This window comes from Pinus tabuliformis, chromosome 5_2 (genome assembly GCF_031772625.1).
Source record: "Pinus tabuliformis cultivar Carrire ecotype Pingquan chromosome 5_2, CPIR1, whole genome shotgun sequence".
NCBI lineage: Eukaryota > Viridiplantae > Streptophyta > Pinopsida > Pinales > Pinaceae > Pinus > Pinus tabuliformis.
Window position 1 is genome coordinate 878,448,424 of NC_142306.1, and position 16,323 is coordinate 878,464,746.

Consider the following 16,323-nt stretch of genomic DNA (forward strand, 5'->3'; position numbering starts at 1 on the left):
ATCTGTAGGAGTAGCTGAAGGAAAGGCATAGCCTGATTCTACAATGTTCCAAACTTCTATACCAAGAGATTGAAGATATGCAGTAACTCTTACCTTCCAATAATTGAAGTTTGTCCCATCGAAGACGGGTGGCCTGATTGATGCTTCTCTCTCGTAGTTGCTCATGATGAACGATCTACCTTCAAGCGATCAAGCTTTTCTGAAGGACCTGCTCTGATACCAATTGTTGGAAATAATACTGAGAGGGGGGGTGAATCAGTATTATCTAGCAATTTACCAAATCTTCCTTATTTGATCTTTTGAAATATTCTTGCATATCAGTACCATAAAACAATGAGCATGAATAAAGAAAATAGACAGTCACACCAAAGAACACAAGATGTAAGGTGGAAACCCAATGCGGGAGAAAAACCACCTGCTGCAATATGTCTCTATCTTCTTTCAAGAAATTCTTTTTACAATGATTTTGTACTGGTGCAGTCCTTTACCAGCACGCAGGCTGCAACCTGCAAAGAGCTACAACTCTTTCTCGTTTTCCAGTTTCTCCTGGAAGGGAGCTACAACCCCCTACTTCTTTTCATGAAGAATCAAATGATCAACAAGTATACAACAGATACAGTCTACTACAGATATCAGATCAGTAATTACATAAACAACCCAGAACACCTTATGAACAGAAATATACAGTCAACAGATCATCTTAAGACAGGGACGCATATTTTCTTTCTGTGGCCTGCGACTGGACGCAGTATACCTTATGCTGTTCTGCGTGCAGACGCACTGTTCCTTTTTGCTTTTCTGCGACCGACGCTCCCAGAAACACTATCGCGCCGCGTCTTTCGCTTCAGAGACGCACCCAATACCACAGTCGCGCCGCGTCCTTTGCCTCAGAGACGCACCTGAGTCTTCACTGTACTGCGTCCCGGCGCACTTTCCCTTCACTGAATCTGCGTCCCTTCAGATATAGAAGATAAGAGGACTTCAGAACCAACCCAAACACTCAGATCCACAGATCTGATCATGCGCCATATAGATCGTAGTCCATTAGAAGATTTGCCCTTATAGATTTGGACTAGATCACACCAAGAGATGTTCCACCAAGATGATGCTCAATCCAAATGAACTCCTTTGCTTTATATAGGCAAGCTTCTCCCCAAAGCGTGGAACAATACCACGAGCCGACACCATAGAAACACAAAACCGTCGGCTAGATACCACACAAGAAACCCCCACGTGCTTTTCTCTGCCTTGAAATGTGTGCACTGAGCGGACGCACCTCCTGAACGGCTGGCCTGCGTCGCTGGACGCGGGTTCTGTATGGTATACCTGCGGGGACGCACTTGCTGAACATATTTCCTGCGTCCTTCTTGATTTACCACCTGAATGAGTTTGCCATCAAGGACAACACCTGAATCATAATGCCAACACTGTAACTATTAACCAATAGAGCATATAATGGACTGAGTCATATCAGACCCTTTTTCTGAGCCTGTCCCCACTGCTTTTCCTCAGACTGACATATACGCGACTTTGCAGTGTCTACCTCGCGTATATACGCGACTTCCCTTTATGAAACTTGCGTATAGGATTCAGGACACTGAAGTTTTACACTTTCAGCTCCCCCTGAGTCTGTTATGTCTGTGTTGTGCTGTGTCTGAGTATATTGTGTTGTGCTGTGTCTGAGTATATTGTGTTGTGCCACATCTTTCTGACTGTACTTCCTTCTTCTTCCATATCTTCAAGCGTAATGATGTTTTCTCCTTTTGGTATGGTGCCCGTACTTTGTTCCTGCAGTCCTTTGCTATATGTCCAAGCTTGTTACATGCATAGCATTTTACATGTTTCATATTTCTTCTGTAGCAATCAACAGCTTTGTGACCAAACATGTTGCAAGAAAAACAATATCCCTGAAAGTACCTGCAATGTGATGATCTTTCTGTGTGATGATCTTGAACCATTCTTCTTCTAGATCTAGCTGCAACATGTCCAAGATTATGACATACATAACATTCAACATTATGCATTGGAGGAGTTGAAGAATTTCTTTGAAGAATTTCTTTCCTTGGTGGTTTTCTGCTCATCTCTTCGTTGTGCATTTCAGATTTCTCATTAGAGTTTCATGATTCTCCTTGTGAGCTAGATTCAACTTCAGTGGATTCATAAAAACCAAGACTAGTTTTGATAGCAGGAGACCTTTGACTACTAAGAATATCATCTGAAATATTAGTACTATCTTGAAATCGTAAGTGCTTATCCTTTTCTTCTAATTTATCATTTAGAATATTTACCTCGACCTGAAGATGCTCTTCATTTTCATGATAGTGCTTCTTCATGTCTTCTTCAGCTTTCCTTCCTTCTTCCAACTGATGTCTTAATTCAAGAACTTCGTTTTTTTGTTTTTGGAGTAGATCTTTACTCTGCTTCTTTGATTCTTCAAGATATTCCTTTAGCAAGCGGATCATAGCTTCAAGCCTTTCATAATAACTGGATCTATCTCTGAGTTTCTTGATGATTGAGCTCCTTTCATTGACTTCATTTCTTAATGATGTCACTTCATCCTGCAACTTTTGACATTGATCTTCCTTTTTCTTGAATACCTTCCTTACCTTGTTTCCTTCCTCTAGTTGAGATTTTAGTTTGGTAGCTTCTTCTTTGAAAGCACATTCCCTTTTGTTCAATAGATCTTGTTGATCTCTAATTTTGTCTGTAAGCCTTTTAAATTCTGCCTCTATTTGATATCTTTCTTGCTCACCCATAAGTGCAAATTCAGTTGTTTCACTATCACATTCATCATCTTTAAGAGGATAAATAGATGTATCACTAGAGGATAACAAATTCATACCTGATAGATCTTGTTCATCTTCATTCTAAAGTGATTCTGAATCTGATGTGCTCCTTCCACATATTCCCCAATCAATACACCCACTGTCATAGTTCTTCTGAGATGTCTTCTTCTTCTTAGGTGCTTTCTTCTTAAGCTTCTTTCCCATAGTTCCACGGATCTCCTTCAAGCGATCAAGCTTCTACCAAAGGACCTGCTCTGATACCAATTATTGGAAATAATACTTAGAGGGGGCGGGGGGGGATGAATCAGTATTATCAAATCAATAAAACTTTTCCATTTCCATATTAAGATTCATATACGCTACTTCAGTTAATGGAACATGCGTGTATACGCAACTGTGTCTAATGCAACTAGCGTATATCCATAATACTTATGATTCAGTTAATCCATTAAATTTTGATCTTTAGTTAGTGCATCAGAACATCATTAACCATATGTACAGTAAGCAGGTGCAGTAAAACATAACAGATCATCACACACAAGAAGCACACATGAACACCATGATATAAGGTGGAAACCCAATGTGGGTGAAAACCACCTGCTACAAGTCATCTCTATCTTCTTTTAATAAGAAACTTCATTTTACAATAGTTCTGTACTAGTGCAGTCTTATACTAGTATGCAGGCTTCTAGCTACAGAGGGCTACAAGCCTCTCTTGTTTTCAGACTCTCATGGATGGGAGCTACAACCCCCTTAGCTCTTGTACTAGTCGATCCATTTACTAGTACGTAGGTGCCTGCCTACTGAATGCTCCAATCTTCACTTGTTCTCCACCTGCTACTAGAAGATAGCTACCACCCCCTTTGCTCTTGTACTAGCTGATGTGCTAGTACGTAGGCACTGGCCTACAATCTCCTTTCATCCTCCAAGGATCACATTTCATACATTTTCAGACTGGATACTCCTAAAGCACAACACTATAATCTGAAGGCCACGTTTCATCAAATTTTCATACTGGACCCATAAATATCATTGAAGCACAAAACAATCAATACTAGCATCATCAATTTCTGAATCATTGAAACACTGAAACCCTGTCAACAACACAATCACCAGAACACATAGTAGACCACTAAACTCTGCAACAATATTCAGAACCAACTGTATCATCAAAATCATGCATCAAAGTGCATACGCTTCTTGGAAGTGTTGAACCAGCGTTTATACGCAACTTCACCAAGGTGAACCAACGTATATGTCATTAATTACTTATTCATAACTTCGCCGCACTTCCTCACTTCAGACATACCTAGATCATTACATATACAAGGATAATATATGTGTTAGCACCCATATCTAGTCCATCAGATCACATAAATATGAGTCATTATGATCCTGATCCAATATTAGTTCTCATCCATCAATACCGAAGCTAAACACAATCAACCAAATAAGATATGCGGAATACTAACACCATTAAACTATCATCAGAACTCATCAACAACCAGAACCACCTGTAGCTTCAAACATCATAGCTCAAATGATATACGCTACTACAATGAACCAAACCCGCATACATACGCGCTTACACCAAAGCCAACCCGCGTACATATCTATAAATATTCAATCATGGCTTGCAGTGATTTCAAACTTAAGTTATACCTAGTTCAGATCATTACATGCGTCAGCATAAAGATCTAGAATAAACATAATCAACCAAATAGAGATAGTTCATTTCAAACCATTTGATCGCGATTTATCCTTAGATCTTGTTCTCCATCAACTGGTGAGATCCCTCCTTGGCTCAGATCAAGAAATGCATCATAAACCCATAACCTTCATACTGGATCTCATCCTTCATCAGATATTCAAGACTTTTTCGATACACTTGCCTACTGATCTTCTTCTCCTTTTATAGTCTTAGGCCTTGCTCAATACCATGGTACAAAACCATAACCAACCAATACCATGGACCCAATACTTGGGATTAACACATCGGACGAGATACTATGGTCCAAAACCATAGGTTCAAATACCAAGGACTAACTACCATGGACCGAAACCCAATGTATGCGCCTTCTCTTGCATGAAAGTGCGTGTATATGCATACGCACCTTTTGATCGATGATCCCGCGTGTATACACGTCTCTGTCATGATGAACCTATGTATATATATTTTCTCTTCATCCTTGTATTCTAATCATCAATTCCTTGTTGCTGACCTCCTACACTATGATCTGTCATCTGTGTGATTTTCCATCAAGGACAACACTTGTCTCATAATGCCAATAAAAATATCTCAGAAATAGAAAGATGGGGGAAAGGGAGAAAGTAAAATATTTCAACCAAAAGTTCAATCACATATTGAACAACTTTCCCCCAGGCATGCAACCTTGCAATTCAATTACTATTGATTATTATACAACTACCTTTCCCACCAACATTTCCTCATTCCTTAAAGGAGATGCAAAGGAGACATTGGCAATAAAATTTGAAGATGCAATTGTCGTGGAAAAATACTTGCATGCTATTTGAGTTATTACCGATGAAGATGAATAAAAATACTCCAAGGAGACTCGTATTAAGTCCCAACCTTCTTCAAGTAAGGCTAAAGAAAAGGATTTATTAAAGATTGAAATCTTGACTAGGACATTGAAAGAACTTACCAATAAAATTTCAGAACTAAAGAGAAGGTCAATCGATACTTCCACTAGTAGCAAGCCTCTCAAGTCGTTTCCATTCTTAAAGAATAAAAACAATAACAATAAAAATCATCCCACTAAATCTGCCTAGAGTTCGAATGTTGTGTTAAATATTGAAAGTATAGGTATGGTTAACTATTTATTTTGCCATCAGGAATATCATTCAAAACATACATGCCCATACTAGAACCACAACATGAATTCTCTGTCTACACACATTTTTGATTCCTTATTAGCATATGAGCTATCGGAACACGTGGAAGAAATAGAAGAACCTACAGTAGCTGAAGAAAGTATGGGCATTGGACATGCAGTGAATTCTTTTGATTGTATTCTCAATGCTAACAAAAATTCTAATGTTGAAGAACCACCACAACGTGAAGCCTCTCCTCAGAAAAAGAACGGTCGATACAGTTTGAGGAGGAGAGGGCTTGTTTCTGAACGGGAGGTGATAAGACAAGCATTGAAGGGAAAATGACTTAGAAGGATATCACAGTCTGTCAATCCTACTCAGAATATGCAAAGTAAATATGGAAATGTTACCACTTCCAAGACCAACAAAAATAATTCCATCACTCTGGAAGTGTCAAACAAAATTACTCCTCTAGATACTTCAGCACTACCTGCTAGAGGTGAAACCATTGATTATAACATAATTGAAGATTTGAAAAGAGCTCGAGGCAATATTTCCATCTTTGATCTCGTGAATATAGCAGGCTAGCGTTAACTACGTGTTCAAGCCTTTTCACAACCTTCGCGAGGTGACAAAGCTTCTATCTCTCAAAAGGTGTCTAGTAAGTCTTTTGGTTCTCCCTGAATTTGTGGTTAATGTTGTAACACTAGAATCTGACACTCTTTGCCATCCATTTTAGTTAAATTTTGAAATTTTCAATTACAATGTGTAGAAATTTTGAATAATATGACACATATTCACAGATATTACCCTGATTATACACTTATAAGTGGAACATGCATAATATGTAACCTCCTCTATGTTGATCATCAATTTACAGAAGCAGAAACATTCACAGGCGCACATAGAAGCATCAATCAAACTCATTAACACAGTATGTATCCCGAGGAAAGCATCTCGCTAAAAACCCCAACTATCTGTATATTATAGTGATTGAATCATGTAACATTACAAAGTACAATGCTTATCACAAACAATCCAATACCATCTCCACCTGTTACACACAATACAGCTAAGATCTGATCTCCAAATCTATTCCACTGCTTGCCTGCCTCCACTGCTCAATACCTGCTCAAGGATTGATGAGAATGGTTTACCAAACTCGTATTTGACCTACAAATAATCACTCACACTATCTTGGATGTGAGCACAGGCTACAATTCTTGGTATTGGCCAATTCATTGGCATACTCAATCCCTCTGATTGTGCAAATCATCGTGCATAACTATAGTTACAATTGATAGCAATTTGATCCTCTAACACCTGTCCCTGCTGAACTGAACATGCATTGACATGCAACTAAGTTAACTGATGTATTCTATAGTTGCATTATGATTTAATAACTTGTGAATTAATTAATAACTAATTCACCCAACTCATCTCTAGTCTATTGATCAGTTAGACTAAATACAACTAGTTTAACAAAGTTAAACTGAACACAACTCCATCAACTGCACCTCTAGTCCACTAAACTCAACTCACTTGAGTTCTAACTGAAGTCCTGCATGCAAATATTAGTCATCCCATAGGTAAACATGTATTTCCTTTTGGGATCTGCATGTACCACATCCGTAGCTCATCCGGAAGTGCTACAAGAGAATAAGATCGAGTTTATAGTCCAAATATTATTATGAGACAATAATATTTGACTTTTCTATTTTTGACAGCCAGTCTAAAAATAGAATTTGATCACCCATACAGTGATCACTCATACTGTGGCCACCCATACTGTGGTCACCCATACTGTGATCACTCATACTATGATCACTCATACTGAGATCACTCTTGCTGTGGTCACTCCTACTGTGATCATCCCTGCTGTGGTCACTCCTACTGTGATCATCCCTGCTGGGATCAAAAAATAGAACTTGCGCCATAATTTGCCTGTGGACCCACTTAGTGAAGGTGACTCCTTTCCACTAAGCTCCATCATCTTGTTGCAATCTCAACAAGCATTTCTTGTTGCACACTTTTCAACACTCCCTCTCAACAAGAAAGGCTTCCTCTCAAACCTGATCCTGTAACTTTGGAATGTTCTCAATGCAACACATCTCGTCGATCCACTTGCTCTGTCATCAAAGTATCTGACTGCTATTGCCTCTGTCGACTGAAAACTCTGCATCTCTGTGCTCTTCAGTATCTGACTGCTCTAGCCTCTGTCACTTTGATCTCTGACTGCATCTGTGTTGCTGCTAGTTCTATCTCCCAGCATTGCATCCGCACTGCACCTCCCAACTAACCTCCCCGTTGGGCTAGAAACACCCTCTGATGCTGAAGCTCTACCTGCTACTCACAAGTGCTCCCTCTATAACATCTACGCTATTACAACATCTCCATGCATCTCGCACCATTGCACACCTCTCTGCGTCACCTAGCACTGTGTAAAACACTTGTGCCTCTCGCATTGCTGCAGCCTGCTAGCTATGCGTTGTCCTGGGATTCCCTGCACTGTCGCTCTCTCTACCGCTCCATCCGCATTTGTCTCTACCCAATCAATCAGTTCCTGCTACTACACATTGGGGCTCCCGTAGCAAGGTCTCATCCAAGAGGTTGGGTACCTCAAGGATCTTGCCTCTCCTCCTTGGGACGATCAATCCACATCACCCCACCTCCTACCTAGAGGTATGGCTGCATGCACTCCCTCAGCCCACTTGGCTCGAAGTTTCCCCCTACTGGAGGTCTCTGGATGAGTAGATGTCTCTACTCGATCTCCTCTCAGCTTCCCCTGTTGTGGCTCCTCCACAACCTCCTGAAGCTGTTGCACCAATCGTGGCTCCTCCACAATCGTCTGAGACTTCTTCTGGCTCTGCATGTTGAGAGGTAATATACGCTCCCTCTCAACCACCAGGTCTCCATCAGTTGCCTCGCTGCTCAAGGTTTTGCATGCATCTTGAACCTCAAGAGCATACATGTTCTTGACCCGTGAAACCTCCTCATGACAACGAAAGCATCACACTTTCGATTTGTCAACCTTCTTCCCACCACTAGAAGAACAGGATTCTAGATATATATATATATATATATATATATATATATATATATATATATATATACATAATAATAATAGTAATAATAGTATATGAAGAAGCTTAGTAGCTAACAATATTTAGACTTTATACTTTGATGGTTCAAAGGTGTAGGATTCCTTTGGAGCTAGTTTCATACTTATAAACCCACATAATAAGAAGCATATCCTATAATGTTGTTTGAAGTTTGGGTGTACAAATAATACTGTCGAATATGAAGCACTCGTACCTTGATTGAAGAAATCCATCAACCTGAAAGTAGAATTCCTCAAGGTAATTGATGATTTAGAAGTGGCCACTCGCCATGTACGAGATATTATCCACTGTGTTTTTCCAAATCTTAAAAACTACTAGCAGGAGGTATGGCATTTAATTAATTATTTTAAATCTTTTAACATTATTTTGTTACTAGACTTAGAAATGTTGCAGCAAATACATTAACAAATGCATCTGCTAGAATGTCGCCATTGAGAAATGTTTTTTCTATTGAGATTATCTATAAACCTTATGTGCCTGAAAAAGTCACTAACTTTCATGTTTTCAATGACAACCAACAGATATTGAGTTTCATGGCTAGTGTAGACATGTTGAAAGATGTTTCAATAGATGAGGATGAGCACAAAAAGGCATTGTAGGAGGCATTAAGGCAATGAAAGGTAACATTATGCCCAAATTTGTGGCGTCCTTGGAAAAATTATGACCTGCAAAATGGGTTCAAAGGACAAATCAATACTAAGACTTAGATCTTGGTGTTATCATCTGAACAAGTCAACCTAGGAACCCAAGAAGATCTGAAGTATGTAAGCATCGGTACATGTTCTCCACAAAAACGACAGGCATCCATCCATCTATTCAAACAGTATCATGATTTGTTTGCATAGAAATACAATGACTTAAAGACATATGATACATGTATTATCCATCATGTTATTCTCATAAAATAAGGGGTAGAGGTTTTCCAGTAAAAATTAAGGAAAGTTCATCCAACATTGGAACCCCTCATTCAAAAGGTATTGAGAAGTTTGTTGGATGCTGGGATCATTTTCAAAGTTATACTTGGGTTTTGAAATTAGTCTCATTTAGAAAAAAATCCGGTGAAATAAGGCTATGTGTATATTTCTGCAATCTTAACCGAGCATCTAATAAATATAATTACCCAGTGCCATCCATGGAACAAATCCTCCAAACAGCATCAGGGTTTGAGATGTTTTCGCTACTAGATGGTTTCTCTAGTTACAATCAGTTGCTAGTTGCAGAACCAAATCATTTGAAGACTGCTTTCATGACCAAATGGGGAGCATTCTCTTTTAAGAGGATGTCATTCAGTCTTATTAGTGTCGTTTCTACATTTCAAAGAGCAATGGACATCATTTTCCAAGGCCTTATCGTTCAGAGCATAGTTTTTTATTTGGATGATGTTACTATGTTTTCCAAAACAAGATCAGATCATATTCGTCATCTAAAACAAATATTTGAGTAGTGTCGCAAATATGGGATTTGCCTTAATCCTAAGAAAATCATCTTTGGTGTGTCATAACGGACTCTACTACGGCAGAGCATTGTGAAGAGTGGAATTAATTTGGATCTCGAGAGGGCCAAATCCATTAAACAAATCTCATTCCCAATGAATAAGAAGGTTATGCAATCTTTCTTATGAAAGTTCATCTCCAACTATGATCAAATTGTTAAACCTACAGTGGATAATTAAGAAAGATGCGATTTACAAATGGGACAAATGGGAAAAGGATGCTTCCACTCATATTAAACAAGCTATCATTGATGCACATGAACTATATAGTCTTGTTTGTGGAAAATAGTTCCTTCTTTATACCTTTTCTTCATATTTGTCCAGCATGGTTGTCCTTACTTAGAAGGATACTAAACGAAATGAATGTCCTATCTATTTTATGAGTGTTGGCTTACATGGATCAAAGCTAAATTATTCTGACATCAATAAATAAGTGTATGTTGAATATAAGGTAGTCATTTATTTTAGGTCCTGTCTTCTAAAATCTCATATGATCATATTTGTGCCTCACCTAGCGGTAAGAATGCTCTTTGTGTAGCAGGAGTTGGGTGAGAAGATGGAAAATTGGATGACCTGCTTACAAGAATATGATCTAGAGTTTAAACCAGATCATGTCATTAAGGGTCATGGCCTCTATCAGCTAGAAGCCGAAGCAAGAGATGCTCTTGAGCAAGATCTTTTAGGTTTGGAGCAGGAGATTGAAATGTACAATGTTGAACATGTTCCTCGGTCCATGTCTACAGCGCCATGGTATTCTGATATATGGAAATTTCTATAGCACAACACCCTTCCCACGCACCTATAAAATAAACAAAAGAGGGTAGTTCGCCTTAGATCTCTATCTTACCAGCTTGTTCATGTAGTGCTTTTCATAAAGCACCACAATGGTGTCCTATGAAGATGCCTTGAGCCACAAGATATAGAGAACATACTTAGATATTTTCACGATTGACCAACAGGTGGTCACTATGCAGGGAACACAACTGCGCACAAAGTAATGAGGGTTGGTTACTATTGGCCCACTTTATTCAAAGATGCACATGTGTATGTCTACAAGTGCCCAGCTTGTCAGATATGTGTTAGTCAAAATCAGAGGTCAGTTGCCCCACTGCTACCAGTAGCAATCGAGGAACCATTCTAACAATGGGCCTAGATTTTATCAAAGAAATATTCCACACCAATCAAATCAATATGGATACATTCTAAAAACAAAATATTACTTCACTAGATAGTTAGAAGAAGTTCCCTTAAGGCAAGTAAATGACCAGGAAGTCATCCCTTCTCGCAACAAAATATTATAACCACATTTGGTGTTCCAACGTCGACTTATTTTTCGTCATTGAAACTCTATGAATTCGCATTAGAAAATGGGATTGTATTAAAGCATGCATCTAATTATTACCCACAGGGAAATGGTTTGGTTGAATTATAAAATAAAAATTTCATCTACATAATCAAGAAAACCACCTTCTCTCAACATAGGAACTAGCACAATGCTTTTACCAATTGAATATGGGTTAGCCATGTAACTGCTAAGCCTTCCCTTAAGACCTGGTTTATGGTAAAGAAGTTATCTTGCCCCCAAACCTATATCTCCTAGCCTTGCTACTCTCCCAAGAGTCCCCAGGTAGACCTTTCCTTCTTATTCAAAACAGGACATATACTTTACTCAAACTCAAGGAAGAAATGCTCAAATCCAAAGAGATATTTTTCACTCACTAAAGTCATGTTAAGCATTGGTTTGATAATAAATTTGTGTTGGCTTAGTGGGGCCTGACCCAGGTGATTTAGCCAAGCAAATCCCAGTACTATTGGCCCTTTCAACAACAGTCTGTGTAGCGCAGACTGAGGTCTCACCCGAAGTAGTATGGGAGGGTGCTAGAACCAAGTTTCTGCACCCTTGGGATGTCTGATGGGCTTCTGGAGGTTCGCGGTCTGGCCTGTCGTTGCGCGCACTTGCGATCCCTTCGCGACCTATGGTGCGGCTTTTGCGCAACTCTACTCGGGGTGCGACCCGTATAATAACCAAGTTCCTTGCTATTTAGATAATTACTTAACTTATGTGTGTGATATTTATGGTTATTTAAGCATAATCATCAATCATATCAACGCGCGCAATACATAAATGAATATAAACATAAAGAAGATAACGCACAACAATTACACAGAATTAAGTTAAACTTCTCTTTATTAGCTTCATGTTCTCGACTACAGACTCGAATCCACCCTGCGCACTTAGCTGCAAGGGTCTGCGCACTCAGCTACAAACTCTACTAGGCCTCTGCGCACTCCGCTGCAGAGCCTCTTCCTACTACTACAACCCAAGACACTTAGAAATCTACTCTAAGATCGAACCATTCCTTTGCTACTCTTTCTATTACTCATTACCTTTACAACTTAGAGCCTTGCTCTATTTATACAATCCCATGGTCTTCGGACCATGGGTAGGCCGACTTTACACTAATTTACAATACAATGTTTAGAGTGGACAACCCTATGACTCAATTGTACACTTCCTGCTCCATGCCCGCAATTTGCGGAGGTCTACACCATCTTTGACCAAAACTTGGGCTTTGAGCCCTAAAACCTGCTGTGGGGGGATTCCATGCCCAACAGGCCCCCAACACAATGATCACGACTTGTCCCGAGTCGCTCTGTTGGTGCGTAAATATTGGCACAGAGCCCCTCCAACTGTTCCTTTGCTTCGGAGAGGTCTGTGGCACACTGCTCGTTAGTCTGCTAGATTTGCTCCACTCTCTCAGTCGAGGTCTCGTTGTCAAGGGAAACTCCCTATCTTAAGGCATGCATCGCCTTCATCTATGCGAGCTTTCCTTTGATATCTGTAGTGATGAGGAAGGCCTCATCAATCCAAGGCTAGACATGTGCGTTAAGGACTGCCTCTTTCTGTCATGCGACATCCACCTGTTCCTTCAACGCCTTTACCTGTTGTAGCTTCGCAAGTCATTGGGTCAGGAAAACTATCCGTGTTGTTCTGCACACACTGTCATACTGTACTTGAAGCTCCCATGCCTCTGTTTCCAGGTGCTGTATGTTGGGGTCCTCCTGTAATGAAGTGAGGACCATGAAGGATTTTTCCAGCATAGTAGTGCAGTTCTTTACTGCATATCCTATTTCCTCAAGCCCTTTCTGAATAGCGCCAGCAAATTTTTCCTTAACTTCTGAGGGTGTAGAGGACTGTGCCTTTAATCATAGCTTGGAAATCTGAAGGTTGAGGTCCAGTTGTACCCTCCTTGCTTCCTCCTTTGCCTTGCAGAATCCACTGGCTAATTTGTGGATTCACACTCCGACTGGTAGGTCTACCACGATTTCCAGCGCTAGAATGTGGCAACATGCTTCCTCTACCATTTGCTCCAACTGGTGCTTCTACACAATCACTCCATTGCACTGGAGACTAAGTTGCTCAATGTTGATTCTCTGTTAGCTGAGAATCTGCGCTGCACGTCCTTCCCTAGCATGGAGTTCAGCAGTTGCTCCGTTCTGCAGTTGATATAATGTATCCCGTGGAAGGGCAGCCAAGTTTAGGCCAAGTCCCTTGATAATGCCCACCACGGCTCTGTCATCCTCGCATTTCGATGCTAGCACTCCTTTCAGCAGTGCTATGGTGTTGGCCATTCTTGCACGCAACAGCTGCTCCACTGCTAACGTGCCTATGGCACCGTAGCAAACTACTGTTCCTTCCTATGGGGCTGCGCCTGAAGTTCTTATAGCTGCGCCCTTAGGTCCCCCAACACATTTTGTTGCTTTATCATAGCTTCTTGGAGCGCTTCTCGGGTGACCTCGCGAAATGTGTCACCAATAACAAAGAGGTCACCTTATATCAATGTAATTAGCTTGACGTCCAATGTGGAAGCTTTGCCCTTCTTGCGTGGACCTGACCACTCCATGACGTGTGGCCGTTTCAGTTGAGTGGATGTTGTGCTTGAGTCCGTGCCTTCTGTTGTATCTGGTCCTTGTCCTATAGACATGTCCTAGACTCCTTCCTCCTGTGTCGCAGTGGCCCCTGCTGCTTGTGCTGCTGTTGCTCTTTCGACGGCCTTTGCATGTTCTACGGCTACTTTTGCTGCTTCGCAGGTGGCCCTTACCTCCACGATCGCTTGTTCGTTGTGCCTCTACTGGGCCAATTTTGTGACACGCAACTTGGTTGCATCCTTCTGCTTCTGTGATACTATTTTATCCTTGTCTACCAGATCTGGGGCATGCCACTCGGGAGGCCATGAGTCGAGCATAGAGAAGATGGCATCGTCAATTGCGATGAAAGGAAGCTTGGTCTAATTCTGCACCGAATCCTTACGCGCCTTGATATACACATTGTGCATATTCACCTTGAAGTCTGCAAAGCTTCGCAGACTATTGTACACTGTGGGGGATAGGCGCAACCTTCTGTTAATCCACATCCGGATGCTCGCCTCCATGAGCACCTAGAAGATCTTAGTCTCGCAGATCTGCATGGCGTCCTTCGTAGCCCAGAGCGATGCATATTTTGCAGCCTTTGGAAAGTCCTATTCAAGAGGAGGGAACTAACTGTCCTCAGGTAGTTCCCCTGTCACCAATAAGATGGAAAATAGCAACCACGCGTAGTGGAAGGTCTTGCCCTGCTCCTGAATTTCCTTGCAATTTCTTAGGAATTCTTCATAGAGGAAGGTGGCCCAGTTGAATTGGACCCCTTCTGCACATTGTTCTGCCAGGGCAACGACCGGTGCTGGTACCTCGTCTCTGCAGAATTTTCTTATCACCTTCCTGGCCAGAAATTGGGTGCCTATGTGCACCCATTTGTCTATAATGCTACTGATTATGTAGCCTCTCTTATTCTTTTCCAATTTATATTTCTTCTTCATGCCTCTGCGAGCACCAAATCTATGCTTAAGCTCCGTCGTGATGGGAATAGGCTCCTATAGCCATAAATACCCATCGTTCACCAGGAAAAGCAGCTACCTAATGACAAAGATCATGATCGACGAGCAGTGAAAATGCGGAATCCATAGTAGGTGGAGTATCCCGACCTTCCCCACACCGCGCAACCATTTATGCGGCTCTAGAGCTATAACTGACCCCTATTTGCTTTGTTTCATGAGGTTCTCCGTCTGTAAATGGGGGAACTTTTTGCCATTCGCGAGGTCCCAGTCTTCAAATTTCATTGTGGGCACGCAGCGCAGAACCAAACCCTTAAGTAGAATTCCATCTGGGAGGAGTGAGGTTTGAAGCGCGCTTTTAGCGACATCCAAATCCTTGGGTACTTTAGCTTTCCCTTTCCACAGAGGAATGTACTCAAGTAGTTTTGCTACAGCACGCACCAACTGGATGTCTTCTTCCATCTCTTTGTCCACCTCTATCTCCTGTATGATAGCCTAGAGATCCTCCTCCTCATCATCTGTCTCAAGGTTGACAGCCTTGCCCTTTCCTTCCATGGAAAGTTTACCAAATTGTAGATTTCATATGGACATGCGGACTGGTGCCGCTGCCTATGTATCCTTCTTAGGCCTCGGTGTCCGAGGTGATTTCGGAATTTCTGGCGCATTCCCCACCTGCACCGTAGGGTTCTGCGCAGCTTCCTCGGCTATACTCTCTACAAAACCCACACCTCTCCTAGTAGTTTTCATCTTGTCCGAACTGTCTATGGTTGCTCGCGAACTTGGGGGCTCAAATACTGCTTGGCGCTCAACACTTTGTGCTCTTCGTAATAGCTCAAATCTCAAATGAAAAAGTGTTGTCTCATGGCTAGCCTTGGGACTTTTATAGCATCTTTTGAATTTGAATTTGACTATTCTCCCCATTTCTGATTCATTAATGCATCCTTGGCGGAAGATCGTCCCAAATCTAGCTCTTAATTTGTGTCTTAATTTCTCGTTGCCCACTCCCTTTTGCCTTAAATTGGACATCTTGTCATGAACAGTGACGTCAATGGTTACTTCCTAGCCTACCCACATGGCAGCGCAGCCCCCCGTGCGCGGGCGTGAACCTTCTACCATGTTGATTCTGTGCGCGCCTCCTTCATCGCGTAGTTGCCAAATAGACTCATTTAGAGTCCCACGCTCATTCAACTTTTTGGAGTGCTGAGACTGTGCTCCCT